At 43.1% G+C, this 14,258-nt stretch overlaps 1 non-coding gene across 1 annotated transcript; it reads right to left on the reverse strand.

The window, feature by feature from the left end:
- Nucleotides 1–12,688: 12,688 nt before the first annotated feature.
- LOC112767743 (small nucleolar RNA R71) lies at nucleotides 12,689–12,796 on the reverse strand. Its single transcript, XR_003185183.1, has one exon. It is a non-coding gene; the product is annotated as a small nucleolar RNA R71 (small nucleolar RNA).
- Between the last annotated feature and the right edge of the window lie 1,462 nt (nucleotides 12,797–14,258).

Here is a 14,258-nt window from a genome sequence, read left to right on the forward strand (position 1 = left end):
CCGGACACGTCATCGCCGATCAGTACAAAAGATCTCATCCGAGATCGACCTACAGTTTCAGGTAACCCTCAGAATATTGGCGCCGTTGCCGGGGACTTGGAAGTCATCCCATCACCATGGCGGACAACCTGGACAACGACCATAACTCTGATTTGGAAAACTGAATGCCACATAAGACCGTGGAGGTTACACCGAATGATACTTCTCAACCTAACAAAGACAAGAACTCCCCAAGCACGGGAGCCATGGAGGCACTTCAGGATCGCCTGAAACAACTCAAAAAGGAGGTTGAGTATCAACGGGAAGCCGAGAGAGACTTACAAAGAGAAGCTAGGCGACGTCGTGAATTAGAGGACAAGCTCCTAAAGATTGAAGCTGATCTCAAAACTAAAACTACCAGATCCAGCCACGATGGTGGCTCCCGCAAAGACCAAGACCCGTTCACCAAAGAGATCATGAAGACCAAAATCCCAAAAGACTTCAAACCTCCCGACGTAACTCTATAGGATGGCACGACAGACCCCGGCCATCATCTTAGCAACTTCTGAAGCAGAATGTATCTCAATGACGCCTCAGACGCAACTCGGTGCAAAGCCTTCCCAACTACTCTAACAAAAACGGCAATTAAATGGTTCGATAGCCTGCTCCCCAGGTCCATCTCAAGCTTTGATGACTTGGCCAAAATGTTTGTAGCCAGATTCTCCATCCAGAAGGATAAAACTAAACATGCCCCAAGTTTACTGGGGATCAAGCAAGGAGATCGAGAGAGCCTTCGCAATTACATGGAAAGATTCAACAAAGCATGTTTGGACATACAAAATCTTCCAACAGAAGCAGCTATTATGGGTCTCATCAATGGCCTGCAAGAGGGACCTTTTAGTCACTCCATATCGAAAAAATATCCCACATCTCTAAATGAAGTGCAAGAATGAGCAGAGAAATTTATCAACATGGAGGAAAACTCTCGAATAGGAGAGACCTCAAAAGCCGGATCTTATTACTCCTCCCGAGATAAGGACAAAGAATCCAAGAAAAAAGAAGATCAACATAAAGAAAAAATCAAGAAATATCACAATTACACTCCTCTTCGGGTGTCTCTTGTGGATGTCTATCGAGAAGTATGCCACACTAATAAGATACCCCTACCGCGCCCACTCAAAAGCAAGAAAGGAGGAGGAAATCGGACAGAATACTGTGAATACTATCGAATCTATGGACACCCTACCAACGAGTGCTTCGATTTGAAGAACATTATAGAAAAATTGGTGAAAGAGGGGAGACTAGATCGGTACTTAGCCAACAAACTAGATGAGCCAAGAAAAAGAAGAAGGGATGAAGAGGTCGGACGAACTGAAAGACCACCTCGTACCCCAGAGAGACATGTCCACATGATACATGGAGGATTTGTGGGAGGAGAAATCTCCAAATCATCTCGCAAGAGACATCTGAAGGAAGTATATCATGTAGAAGGAGGAGAAGGAGTACCTGAACTCCCCACTATCACCTTCACCAAAGAGGACGCAGTTGGCATCATCTCAGGACATGACGATCCCATGGTCATCACTATCATATTAGCCAACATTAATCTCTACCGCACGCTGGTAGACCAGGGAAGCTCGGCTGACATATTATTCAAAGCAACCTTCGACAAACTTGGCCTAGAGGAAAAAGAGCTCAAAGCATATCCAAACAGCCTATTCGGGCTGGGAGACACTCCAATCCAACCACTTGGATACATCTCATTGCACACAACCTTTGGGAAAGGAAATCGGTCAAGGACACTCAACATAGACTACATTGTGGTTAACGTAAGTACAGCCTACAATGCCCTGATAGGTCGGACAACACTGAATCAGCTCGGCGCAGTAGTCTCGACCCCACATCTGTGCATGAAGTTCTCGACCACAGAAGGAATCGCAACAGTAAGGGCAGACCAAAAGACAGCGTGCCGCTGCTACAATGAGAGTCTGAACCTCAGGGGCAAAGGAGAAGAAATTCACACCATAGGGCTCGGGAGAGTTCAGGGACGGGAAGAACTTTGTCCACAACCTGAAGGCGAAACAGAAGAAGTTCAAATTGGGGACACTCCAGATAAAACGACCAATATTGGAACAGTCCTAAAAGGAGACAAAAAAGAGTCCCTTATACGTTTCATGCGAGATAATGTCGACCTCTTTGCATGCAAAGCCGCAGACATGCCGAGCATAGACCCTAAGTTAATGTGCCACATGTTGGCAATTTACCCAGGGTCTCGGCCAGTACAGCAGAGACGTAGAAAGCTCGGACCAGAACGATCCCAAGCCGTGGAAGAGTAGGTGCAAGCTCTTCTAGAGGCAGGATTCATAAGAGAAGTCAAGTACCCACTATGGCTAGCTAACTTCGTCTTGGTGAAAAAATCAAATGGGAAGTGGCGAATGTGCACCGACTACACTGATCTCAACAAAGCCTGCCCAAAAGATCCTTATCCACTCCCAAGTATCGACGCTTTGGTGGACGCCTCCTCCGGATACAAATACCTCTCGTTTATGGACACCTATTCAGGATATAATCAAATCCCAATGTACCCTCCTAATCAAGAAAAAACGTCATTCTTGACCCCGAAAGCAAACTACTGCTACATCGTCATGCCATTCGGACTCAAAAACACGGGGGCTACTTATCAAAGATTAATGAATAAAGTCTTCGCAGACCACATCGGAAAAGTCATGGAAGTCTATGTGGACGACATGCTAATAAAGACACAAAGTGAAGAGTCGTTGCTGTCCGACCTCACCCAAGTATTCAACACTATAAGAAGGCATGGCATGCGACTCAACCCTGCAAAATGCACCTTCGCAATAGAAACTGGCAAATTCTTGGGTTTTATGCTCACGCAAAGAGGAATCGAGGCAAACCCGGATAAATGCCGGGCCATACTCGACATGAAAAGCCCGACCTGTGTCAAAGAGGTACAACAACTCAATGGAAGATTGGCAGCCTTGTCCAGATTTCTAGCAGGATCAGCAATAAGATCTCTACCCTTCTACGCCACTCTAAGAAAGGAAAGGAGGTTTGAATGGACAACGAAGTGTGAGCAGGCCTTCCAAGATTTCAAAAGGTTCCTGGAACAATCACCTATCCTAACTCGGCCACGGGAAGGAGAACCACTTGTATTGTACCTCGCAGTAGGAAATTGGGCAGTAGCCTCAGCACTAGTTTGAGAAGACGACAGTGGACAACAACCTATATACTTCATCAGCAAAGTACTACAAGGGTCCGAACTGAACTACGAAAAAATAGAAAGATTCGCCTATGCTCTCATACTAACATCTCGATGACTTTGTCCATATTTCCAAGCCCACATCATCAGGGTTCGGACCAACCAGCCCATAAAAGGCATTCTGCAGAAAACAGATTTAGCAGGAAGAATCTTGCAATGGGCAATCGAGTTGTCAGAATTCGACCTTTAATATGAAGCTCGGACAGCCATCAAATCATAATATCTGGCCGACTTCTTTGCATAGTTTACGGACACCCTGAAAATCCCTACAGAATGGAATCTCTACGTAGATGGTTCCTCAAACAAAACTGGAAGTGGTGCAGGCGTGATAATAGAAAGTGATCAGGGAACCCAAATCGAATTTTCCCTCAAATTCGGGTTCCTTGCTTCAAACAACAAAGCCGAATATGAGGCACTACTAGCTAGTTTGAAGCTGGCTAAGGAGGTTGGCGCTCAAAAGCTTATCATCTTCAGCGACTCACAAGTAGTCACCTCACAAATAGCAGGGAGCTACCAAGCCAAGGATCCCACCATGAAAAAGTACTTGGACAAAACCAGGGAACAACTCGGACAACTCAGGGAATATGAAGTCCACCACATACCTCAGGAACAGAATGTTCGAGCTGATGCGCTCTCAAAAGTAGCCGGCACCAAACCAGGGGGCAACAATAGTAGCCTCATCCAGGAAATGCTGCAGAACCCGTCAATCTCGGAAGAAGAAAAGGTCCTAACCATAACAGGTTTGGATCAAGGATAGATGACTCCCATAATTAACTACCTCAAAACAGAAACACTCCCTACAGATAAGAAGGAAGCAAAGAGGTTAAAACGAGAAGCACAATACTACACCATAATAAACAACACTCTATACAAGAGAGGGATCTCAACACCACTGTTAAAATGTGTGCCGACTTCCAACACAAAGGAAGTTTTAGAAGAAGTACACAGTGGCATCTGTGGCAACCACCTCGGAGCACAAGCTCTCACCAAAAAAGTACTCAGGGCCGGATTTTATTTGCCGACTTTACAAAAAGAAGCAACAGAATTCGTAAAGACATGTCCACCATGTCAGAAACATGCCAAATTTCACATCGCCCCACCAGAGGAGCTTATCAGCGTAACCTCACCCTGGCCATTCGCAAAATGGGGACTCGATCTTCTCGGTCCTTTCCCTCAAGGATCCGAACAAGTCAAATTCCTCATTGTGGGAGTAGACTATTTCATAAAATGGATTGAGGCAGAACCCCTAGCTAACGCCACTGCTCAAAGAAGTCGAAAATTCCTATATAGAAACATTGTCACAAGGTTTGGGGTTCCATACTCCATCACCACAGATAACGGCACTCAATTCACAGATGCAGGCTTCAGAAAATTGGTGGCCGATTTGAACATAAAACAAGATGACCTTGGAGCTCGGAATAATCAGCTCGGACAGACTCCAAACTCTCCCTGAGACCCATCATCTCCCTATAAGTTGTGACGTAGCTCTCCTTATGCTTCAATGCCATATCCTTAGACAACTTTGCAGAAGCCGCCAAGGCAATAGCCCAAGTCTTCTCACCCTCCAACTCCTTCTCTAATCTGGCCACCTTTACTTTGAGCTCCTCCTTTAAAGCCTTGATCCGGTCAAACTCTGACTTGGCTTCCTCTATAAAGGCCTTTGTTGCATGGATAGGAAGATCTTGGGCGGTTCGATATAGAGCTGCCCCCATATGTGCCATCTTGATGCTGCTCCGAGTAATAAAGTCCAAATGACAAAGAAGAGAGACATCGTCAGTAGGAATGACACCATAAGGAGCAATCTGCTGGTCAACAAAACCAACAGCATCAAAATCAGGAGCATCTAGATTGAAGGGCTCAACAGTTCGAGGTCTTTTTGAAGGAAGAACGGCAGTAGGAGAAGAGGTAGCAGTAGAAGCCTGGGGAGGGTCGACCAAATGAACTCGAGGAGTAGGAATCATCCTCCTAGGTCCAGGAGAGCTCGGCACAGGTTGTTTAAGAGGAATGCGAGAAGACCCTTCCTCAGCCACCTTGGCCTAGATGTTTTGGGCCGTTGTAGCCTTCCTCGCCTTTTTAAAGGCCTTCATGGAATCATTGTTCTTAGCCATCTCTGAAAAACAAATCAACCAAAGAAGTAAGTTATTTTCTGAAAAGAAAAAGAAGCAAAGTAAAACATAGCAAAATATATTGGTCAATACCCAACACAGCCCGGACAAGGGAAGGATCCCCCAAATATTTTTTGGTATCTAGATGGGGAGGTTCCCCCAAATATCCTCCAAAATATTTACAAAAGCTTGCTCGACCTCATCAAGCATCTCCCACGTGTATCGAGACACCACCACATTCTTTTGCCAACACAAGGGGAAGGCAGGTTCATTATTCACTTCTAAGAAAAACGGTCGAGCTCCCTCAACAGATCGGACCTTAAAAAAGTAATTCTTAAAGTTCCTAAAAGACTCATCATACATAGCAAAAATTTTATGTCCTTGGGTAGATCTAAAGGAAATCCAAGAGGCTTTCTTTTTCGAAGAAATCCCAGGCTTAGTTAAAACAAAAAGGTAAAGAAAAAGAGTCTGAGAAGGTGTGACATCCAACTCTTGGCAAAACTGCTGGAAGATCTTCATAAAACCCCAGGAGTTCAGATGGAGCTGGGACAGAGCTACGTTACACGACCACAACAAATCGGTCTCAAAGGAGGTGAAAGGAAAAGTAATATTCAGTTGGCTAAAAAAATAGTCATAAGCATAAAAGAAGGGACGTTCTCCACGGGTCAGAGCAGGAAAGCAAACTCTCTCATCAGAATCAGGCGCTACCAAGTCATAGTTCCTTTCTTGATCTCTATTCTTACAGAGTCGGTGATGTTTCCTAAGCTCCACACAAAACTCAGCATTCACCACGGAAACACACATTAACACAAGGGAGTCCAACCAGTCGGACATCCCCTCAGGAACCTTAGAAGACGTCTCAACAACATTTTTGTGAGAAGACATAGCCAACTAGTCCTACAACAAGAAAAAGAAAATGGATTACTATACCAAAACAACTCAGGCAAAATCAAAATAGCTCAGACAAAACATGACTCAGAGCAGTACAAATAGTAAAAGGAAGACCCCAAGACACACACCAAGGTCCAGGGGCATCCTTTGGAGGCAGCGACATAGAGTAAAGACTCAGAAAAGATTACAAAGACTAAACATCCCAGCAAAGACTCTAAGAAAATGCTCCAGGGAAGAAAGACGCAAAAAACCGTCGTCTTCTACAAACCCATCAGCAAAGAAAATTATCAACAGGACAAAAATCAAGAGGCAATCTTCTCAGAAGTAAACAGGTGCAGTCTACAAAACTCAGAAAACATCAAAAAACAATTAGAAGTGGTAAAAAGAAACATGCAAAACCCTAAAAGCTTCAACCATCAGGAAAAGGCGAAAAGGTTCATGCAAAAAGACGAAAGAAAATCCTAGAACACACATTACAACAACAATAAGACACAGCAATAGCGAAAAAATCCAAACTTTCTCCAAGATTAAGCGAATGTAAAGAAAAACAACTAAAAAGGAAGAAAAAGTACTAACCTGTAAAGAGGAAGAAAAGACGAGCGTTAGGAAAAGGTTTGGAGGAAACGGTGGAAACGAAGCACCCTTGCATCGAAGCGAATAGAAGAAGCACCTCAAAGCAAAAACGACGGAACGCAAAGGGATGAGAGAAACAAAAGCAAAAGCAGAAGCGAAAAGTTCGGAAGCAAAAGAAACTGAAAAGAAGGATTCGAAAATACAAGAGAAAAGAGGGAAATGGCAAAGGAGAAATTAATGAGCATTTAAAAATCCCGCACGTTCCTAAGACAAGAGTACAAATGCAAAGCGCGCACTTTCAAACTAAAAGAAGCGAAACGCTTCACATTCAAAAAGCTTCAGCGGGATTAACCAAAGTGCTCGATCTCGGATTTACCAGAGAAGGATTGAAGTCCTAAAGGCTAAAGGAATCGACCTCAAAAGGAAGGCCGTACTCGAGCAGGAGCACTGTTCATACCCTGGGTCGAGCTCCCCGACCCGGGTTGTTTGGCGACATGGTGATCGACCTCTTCAGTTCAGGGCTATCCGACCTCTTCTCAAAGAGTTCGGCCAAATCACCAGGAAAGCCCAAAAAGGGCCCAGGCAGAGGAACACGACCCAAATCCAAAGGCAGTCCAAGCCTATAGAGATAAAGGCGGTGACAAAGGATCAGTAGCATAGCCCGTCAAACAAGCCGGACACGTCATCGCCGATCAGTACAAAAGATCTCGTCCGAGATCGACCTACGGTTTCAGGTAACCCTCGGAACAAATACCTTGTTTTACCATAAAATGACATTTTTCAAAATTCAATACAAGGTTTGAACTAACACACATGTCTAATACTCTAGCTAAACTATCCAAGCAAAGGTTAAACGAATCACCATACACACTAAAGTCATCCATGAAAACTTCCATACAGTTCTCAAGAAGATCTGAGAAAATGATCATCATGCATCTTTGGAACGTAGCCGGTGCATTACATAAGCCAAAAGGCATCCTCTTGTATGCATACGTTCCAAAGGGACATGTAAAAGTAGTTTTCTCCTGATCTTCAAGAGCTATATGAATTTGAAAATAGCCAGTATAAGTGTTCCGAGGGTTACCTGAAACTGTAGGTCGATCTCAGATGAGATCTTCTGTACTGGTCGGAGATGACGTGTCCAGCTGGTGGGCAGCGGCAAGAGCTGCCATGTCCGACTTGTTGGACTCGCTATGCTTCTGATCCATAGTCACCGGAGGGTGGTGGTACCTGCAAGGGACTCCGATGCTTAAGTTAGCAAGGGTATTAAGCAGGTTTTTAGTAGAATCAGAGTATGAGTTATACCTGGGTGCTCCAGTGTATTTATAATGATGAGGAGTGACCTTTCTGGAGATAAGTTAGTTATCTTATCTTATCTTTTAGTGAAGTCATCTTATCTTCAAGGGAACCGCCCTTATCTCTATAGGCTTAGGCTGCCTTTGGATTTGGGTCGTGTTCCTCTGTTTGGGCCCTTTTTGGGCTTTTCTTGGTGATTTGGCCGAGCTCTTTGAGAAGAGGTCGGACAGTCCTGACTTGAAGAGGTTGGTCGGCTTGTCGTCGATCATCCCGGGTCGGACATCTCAACCCAGAGTATGAACAGTACCCCTGCTCGAGCGTGGTCTTCCTTTTTTGAGGACTTCAGTCCTTCTCTGGGGAAGCCGAACTCGAGCATTTGTCGACTTCTTTTGTGTAGAGACCCTCTTCTGAATATGGAGCATTTTTTCCTTTTCTTTGATTTTTGAAAACAGGTGTTCCCTGTCTTGGGAACGTGCAAGGGTTTTTAATGCCCCATTAACTAATCGTTTCATTTCTTTGTCTCCCGCTTTCTTTGTTTTATTTTTTGAATTGCATCAAGACTTTCTCTTTTTCTATTTTCTCTTCACCGTTGCTCGCTGTAACTTCCCCCTTTTCTTTCTTATTCTTCCGTTTTGTTTGTACTTCCTTGTTCCTTTGGGATTTTTGTTCGTGCGTCTTTACGCTTCTTTCTATAACGCCATTGGTGGTTGTTGGTGCTTTCTTTGCTCGAAAAGGTGATTCCGGATTCCGCCTCTCCGTCTTCAATTTCTTTGGAGCTTTCTCCTTTTTTAGGTTGTTTCTTCTTTCCGTTGTTCTTATTTCTTGGTAAAGTTTTGATTTTGCTTGAGTGTATGTTGGAAATCTTGAACCTTTTCGTATTTCTTGTGCTTGTTTGTCACTGTGATGTATTTTTTCTGGCTTTCTTTCGACCTTATGTATATTCTTGGCGTTTCTCCTGATGGTTGAAGCTTTTTAGGGCTTTGCATGTTTGTTGCCTGTTTCTGTATTATTTGATTTTGTAGCCTTTTGGGATAATGGCTTGTTTGATTCTGAAGGACGGTTGGGTCTTTGATGATTTCCGCTTGACATATTTTGTTGGTTGGTAGTTCCTTTTGCTGATAGACTGAAGCTGTAGTTTGAGAGGTGGCTATGGATGACTTATTTGGTTTGTAATTTTCTTCTCGGAGTGTTGATTGTCTGGAAGGGGATTTCTCTGAGGGTTTTAGGGTGTATCTTTATAGACTTCTTTCTGAGTCCTCCTTACTCTGTCCCTGCCTCCAAAGGATGCCCCTGGACCTTGATGTGCGTCTTTGGATTTTCCTTTTACTGTTTTGTATTGCTCTGAGTCATGTTTGTCCGAGTTGTTTTTGGTTAGTAATCCATTTTCTTTTCTTGTTTGTAGGACTAGTTGGCCATGTCTTCTCGCAAAAATATTGTTGAGACGTCTTCTAAGGTTCCTGAGGAGATGTTCGACTGGTTGGACTCCCTTGTGTTGATGTGTGTTTCCGTGGTAAATGCTGAGTTTTGTGTGGAGCTTAGGAAATATCACCGGCTCTGTAAGGATATGGATTAGGAAAAGAACTATGAATTCGTAGCGCCTGATTCTGATGAGAGGGTTTGCTTTCCTGCTCTGACCCGGGGGGAGCGTCCCTTCTTTTATGCTTATGACTATTTTTTCAGCCATTTGAATATTACTTTTTCTTTCACTTCCTTTGAGACCAACTTGTTGTGGTCGTGTAATATAGCTCCATCCCAACTCCATCCGAACTCCTGGGGTTTTATTAAGATTTTTAAGTTGCTTTGCCAAGAGCTGGACGTCACACCTTCTCAGACTCTCTTTCTTTATCTTTTTGTTTTGACTAAGCCCGGGATTTCCTCGAAAAAGAAAGCCTCTTGGATTTCTTTTCGATCTGCCGAGGGACACAAAGTGTTTTCTATGTATGACGAGTCCTTTAGGGACTTTAAGAATTACTTTTTTAAGGTCTGAACTGTTGAGGGAACTCAACCGTTTTTCTTAGAAGCAAATAGTGAACCTGCCTTCCCCTGGTGTTGGCAAAAGAATGTGGTAGTGTCTCAGTACTCGTGGGAGATGCTTGACGAGGTCGAGCAGGCTTTTGTAAATGTCATGGAGGATATATGGGGGGAACCTCCCCATCTTGATACCAAGAAGTTTTTAGGGGATCCATCCCTTGTCCGAACTGCGCTGGGTAAATATCAATATATTTTGCTCTATTTTTACTTTGCTTCCTTATTTTTCTAGTTTATAATCTGCTTCTATGGTTGATTTTGTTTTTCAGAGATGGCCAAGAACAATGACTCTATGAAAGCCTTTAAAAAGGCGAGGAAGGCTACTGCGGCCCAAAACATCTCGGCCAGAGTGGCTGGGGAAGGGTCTTCTCGTGTTTGATAAACCACTATTTTATGGTTTATAATGTGTTTAATTGTGTGATTTTATCATGATCTTTACCCACTTATTCATATGATTAGCATGCATTTATATTTCCTTCCTAAAATTATTCCATGATTGAAAACTTGCTTCCTAGAGACTTTTAATTATGTATTTTAATTCTCCTTTATTCCATTTGATGTCGTGATCTGTGTGTTAAGTGTTTCAGGCTTTATAGGGCATGAATGAGTTGGAGATTAGAAAGGAAGCTTACAAAAATGGAAGGAACACAAGAAATTAAGGAGATGACCAGCGAGAAGTGACGCGGCCGCATGGCTCACGCGACCGCGCGAAAGAGAGGAAATCGCAGTGACGCGGTCGCATGGCTCACGCGACCGCGCGGATTGGAATAGCACAAGTGACGTGGAGGCGAGGACGACGCGCCCGCGTGGCAAAGCAAAACGCCGCATGACGCGTCCGCATGAATGATGCAATCGCGTGACATGCGTGATCTGCATAATCTGCATAATTCGCTGGGGGCGATTTTGGGCCCTGTTTCGACCCAGTTTTCGGCCCAAAAAAGAAGACTAGAGCCAGAGAACATGCAGAAACCAAAAATAACATTCATTCTACACAGTTTTAGTTTTTAGATCTAGTTTTACTCCTCCTCTAGGTTTTCTCTCTACACACTCATAGTTCTTAGGATTTTTATTTTCTATTGTTCTTTGCATTGGGATATCGAGAAGAGTTATTACCTCATCAAGACTTCGTCATTCTAGTTCGTTTTCTTTACATGGCTTTACTCTTCCATGTCCTTTAATTTACTCAATTTTACTATTGGATTATTTTAGAATTTATTAATACAAGAGTTACTTTTATTTTTAATTGATTCCTTTGAGTTTATTTATCATGTCTTTCATTAGTCCCCTTTCTTATGTTATGTGTTCCATATTCACAATGAGCGAGTAGTCCCCTAACTTGATGGGGAGTTGATTGAAAGGAACCCTTAAGTTGGAATACTCAAAAGAGAGATTGTAATTGGGTTTACTGTTGGATGGCTCTCTAGTCACTAACGCCAATCCTTCCAAGTGAGCGGATTCGGACTTGTGAGTAGAAACATCAATCCAACTTGTTTGACTTTCCCTTATTCAGTAAGGGATAACTAAACAGAACGACCTTCAATTATCAATTAATCTTGAGAGTACTGCAACAAGAATAGGGCTTCCAACTAATCTACTCCCAGTCAAGGCTTTTATTTAAATTACTTAATTTCCCCAATTTAATTTCCTGTTTATTCAACTCAAACTCTTTCTGAAAATATCTGATTAATAAAATAGCACACCTTTCTGCAACTCATTGGGAGACGACCTGGGATTCATACTCCCAGTATTTTAATTTTAATTTTTGTGACAACCTTTCTAAATTGATAAGCGAATTTCTGGTTGGTTAAGAACTATACTTGCAACGCACAACTTATATCAATTCTTAATTAGCCAATTTCTGCCACGTCAATTTTTGGCGCCATTGCCGGGGAGTTGCAATAGAGTGCTAAAGTTATTAATTGGATTTTATTTATTTGCATTTTATTTTATCTTGCTACCATGAGCTGCTTGTTTCTTTCGTTAGATGACGCGTTCACTTCCTGATCCAAACTTGGTAATATTCGATCCTGAGATTGAATGAACTATTTCACGAATAAGGCATGCTCGGCGTCAGTTAGTCCTCTCTGAGGGCGGATCTGAAACGTCACTTGAGAAAGAAACCAGTCCCCGTTCTACAGATTTGGTTGATTTACATACAGGTAACATAGTAGCAGCTAGGAGAGTTACTATCCAAGAGGCTGGAGCCCCTGATTTTACAATGCAACCATTTCAAGCGCATCACCCAGCGGTGGCTATAGACTTTGAAATAAAGACCGCACTGCTCAATTTGATGCCCAAGTTTCATGGCTTGCCTGCTCAAGAGCCTATCAAGCACCTGAGAGATTTTCAAGCAGCCTGTTCTACTGTCAGGCGTGATGGTGCAGATAAAACTTCAATTTTGTTGAAAGCTTTCCCGTTTTATCTTGAGGGGAAGGCAAGAGAGTGGTACTACACCCAACCAGCAGCAACTGTATCCAACTGGGATACACTGAGAAGAGAATTCTTGGAAAAACTTTTTCCAGCTGAAGTTACTGATAAACTGAGGAAAGACATTTCCATGATTGTTCAGGATGAATCTGAGACTCTCTATGAATACTGGGAGCGCTTCAATAATCTTCTGGAAGTATGCCCCCACCATATGATTGACAAGATAGTATTACTCGGTTATGTCACACAAGGCATGAGGCCCCAAGATAAGACCATATTGGAAAGTGCTAGCAATGGGTCTATGAAAAAGTACAAGACCACTGATGAGGCATGGTAATTGATCAGCGACTTAGCTGAATCTACTCGGAATCACAGGCAGAAACAAGGCCGTTCAAAAGCCATTGCAGAAGTATCCTCTAGCAGAGAGACTGCTGCTCTGACTCAGAGTATCTGTGAAATGACCAACTTGCTGAAGCAGATGCAATTGAATCAACAACAAGTTCAGCAAGCTCAACCTTCTCCACCACAGCAAAACCAACAGTTAGTCCCACAGAGAGTTTGCGGAATCTATGCTGATTATAGCCACTATACTGATGAGTGTCCGTAGCTTCAGCAGGAAGATAACACCGTAGCAGCCACTCATAACTTCTATGACCGCCCCAACCAAGGGTACAATCATGGTGGCAATTACAACCATGGATGGCAGGACAATTCTAACCAGAATTGGAGGGACAACAACAACAGAGGAGGCAGAAACAATCAGGGAAATCAGAGGTAGAATAATAACAATAACAGGCAGCAGAACTAGAACCAGCCTTACAGAGTACCTCACCTGAGACAGTCCCAAGGACCACAGAATACCCAACAGCAGACCTCTCAAATTACTTATCCTTCCTCATCTTCTAATGATGATTTACTACAATCCATTGATCGGAGACAACAGACCATGGAAAATAACATTAATGCCACTCTAAATGGTCTGAACGCTACTTTGCAAGCTCTTGTCTCACAGATTGGATCAATGAATAACTCCAATTACCAGCCTTTGAGCTCCAGTGGAATCTCCTCTCAACCATTACCCAATCCCAAGGGTGGCATTAATGCCATCACCTTGAGGTCTGGAACCACACTACAGGAGAGAAATCAGGAGGAGCCAAGCCTACCAGAACACGCCTCAGCTGAAGAGGTAGTGGAAATAGAAGATGCTGAAGAGGAAGAGGACATACAGGACATAGCTGAAAAAGAAGAAGTTCAACCACAGGAGGAAGTACCACACGGCGCAGATACTGTAGGAGACACCACTCCTATCCCATTTCCACAACTTGCAAGCAAGCCCAGGAAGCAGCTGGAACCTGATCCCAAAATGGTAGAGATATTCAAAAAGGTTGAGGTAACTGTTCCTCTTTTTGATGTTATTCAACAGGTACCTAAATATGCAAAGTTTCTAAAAGATTTGTGTATACATAAAGACAAAATTAATGAATTAGAAACTATTCCTTTAGGTAGTTCCATATCTGCTTTAATGGGAGGTTTACCTGAAAAGTGTAGTGACCCAGGTCCTTGTATAGTTAATTGTACTATTGGTGGTGTGATAATTTCTGACTGCATGTGTGATTTAGGAGCATGTGTGAGTATAATGCCTTTGTCTATATATGATATTTTGAGGCTCCCTCCCTTAA

Source organism: Arachis hypogaea, chromosome 17, assembly GCF_003086295.3.
Source record: "Arachis hypogaea cultivar Tifrunner chromosome 17, arahy.Tifrunner.gnm2.J5K5, whole genome shotgun sequence".
Taxonomy (NCBI): Eukaryota; Viridiplantae; Streptophyta; class Magnoliopsida; order Fabales; family Fabaceae; genus Arachis; species Arachis hypogaea.